This window comes from Phocoena phocoena, chromosome 14, assembly GCF_963924675.1.
Source record: "Phocoena phocoena chromosome 14, mPhoPho1.1, whole genome shotgun sequence".
NCBI lineage: Eukaryota > Metazoa > Chordata > Mammalia > Artiodactyla > Phocoenidae > Phocoena > Phocoena phocoena.
The window spans coordinates 12,295,314-12,297,521 of record NC_089232.1 but is presented as its reverse complement, the minus strand read 5'-3'; positions in this window follow the sequence as shown (position 1 = coordinate 12,297,521).

The window sequence follows — 2,208 nt, the reverse complement described above, 5'->3', positions numbered from 1 at the left end:
TTGCCATGGGGACAGTGGGAGCGACTGAGCAACAGAAGGACTCGGCCTGGGACGGGCCCCAGAGAGTCACACAAAGGAATCTTTATTTATTACATGAAAAATAACCACAAATCCAGCATCACGGCTCCCTCCCTGTGTGGTTGATTTAATGAACCATGAGAGACCAGACGACGTTGGAGAAGGCCGCGCTGTCCTCCAGGACTCCTTAATGAGGGGCAGGAGTCCCAGGGGGACAGAACCGTCCCGTTCCAAAGAGACAAAATTGGAAGAGAAGTGGGGAGAGAAGAGGGGACAGCCAGAGGCTTGAGAGGGATGGCACATGGGGCCCACGACGGGGTCAGGGGCACACAGAGGCACCTCTGTGGCTCCATCACCGACACGCTCTAGCAGCCGCGGGCTGTAAGCGCTTCGGTCCAGCCCACGAGCCACAGCGGGCTCTCCCGCACCGCCGCCCGGAGAGGCACCACCTTCTCTGGGCAGCTTGCTCGGCGCTTTCCACTCCTCTCCCTCTTGGCCCACAGGCTGAACACTGGGTCCAGCCAACCAGGAGCTCCGCCCGGTGGTCAAGGTGGTCATCCGCCTTCCTTCTACCTGCATGCGGTGCGTGTAGGAGCTCCGTCCGTGAGCCTGTTGCAGCTTGAGACAGACATTCCGAAGCCCCCGGGGTTCCTGGGGGTGGGGTGCAGCCCTGCCCAGGGCGGAGCCAGGCACAATGGCTGGGGACCCGCCTCCCCTCCCAACAGCCCTGCCAAGCCCACAGCTACCCGAGAGACCCTAAGACAACCCCCCAAAGCCAGCCATGGTGGTTTCCTCTCTGGCTCCCACCATTCCTGCCCTCCGCTCCCCAGGCCTGACTGTAAATACTGTAAATGAGGCTCTGCTTGAGTCCAGCTGCCCTCTTCCTCTCAGTGAACTGTCTCCCTGCCATGTCGGGCTTCTCCCCGTGATGCTTCTTTTTTTTTTTTTAAAGACAACCCACCACTGCCACAAGACTCAATAAACCATTACTCTTGGTCTCCAGCTTTGGGGTTGGCTGGGGAAGGAGGCACCCCAGGACTGGGTTTTTTTCTCCAGAGAACCTCAGAGCCCAGTGGCCAGCGAACTCACTTTGGGGCCGGGCATTGAGAGGACCACGAATGCCCAAGGGAGAGAGCCCCTGACTTAGCATTCGCCCTCTGCCCCCAGAGACATGTTCAGCAGTGGGCAAATCACGTATCCCAAGCTTCGATTGCGCCAACTCTGAGTAAATGCGAGCATAAAATAAGCGCGTGGCCCGGTGCCCGGCCAATCACAGACCCCCCCCACAGGTAGTTGCTGTTCTTAATAACAGGAAGCCAGAGAACCCGCCGGGAAGGTTGGAGGCAGATCCGGGAACAGCTCTCCACTGGAGCCCACGTAAACAGCTCTTAGGATCCCTGAGGTGTGAGAGGAGGGAAGGGAGAAGACAGTTCTGGGCTCTGCTGCATGGGGCCTCACATAAATTAAGCCGCCATTTGCCCTATTTTACATATGGAGAAACTGAGGCTCAGAAAACAATGAAATAACTTGCCCAAGGCAGGAAGTAGGAGATTCAACCAAATCCTCTTACCTTAAGTCCAGCACTTTCACCCAACAGCGCAGGGCTCTCATCGGGGATGCCAGGGGGGTTCTAGACCCAAGGGAGGTTCTGAGACTGCCACCGAGAGTTTAATTTTTGGGGGTTTGTTTCCTAAGTATTTGGCAAGACTGTGCGATCAAGAAGCTGAGGCCAGGAGGGGGTGAGGGAGCTACTCTAAGGGCTTAGGACAACCCCCTTCTGTGAAATTTTAGAGGACAAGTCACAATGGTGACTGCCAGGTGTCTGCCCCCAAGAGGGTGCCTGGCCCACCAGTGGCCACCTGGTGTCTGCGTGGACCCCCTCCGTGAGGGACCCAGCTGGAGCCGGGGGCAGGATGCCCAGATTAATGCCGACAGCTAGGCAGATAACAGCTGAGGTTGAGTCAGATGGAGGAGGGGCTTCCTCATCCCCCCACTAGCACCGCAACCAGGGGCTCCCAGGCTGGGAGGGCAGCGGCTGAGAGACAGGCCTCTGACCTCCCTGGTCCTCCCAAAGGAGAGGCGAGGAATGCTCGCTGCGGATGGCGTAGACAGAGTGGGCCCCCCACAAAGACCAGTCCCCATGACTTCTGAGCGGATCTGAGATGAGGCTCAGTTTTCAATAACAGGGTT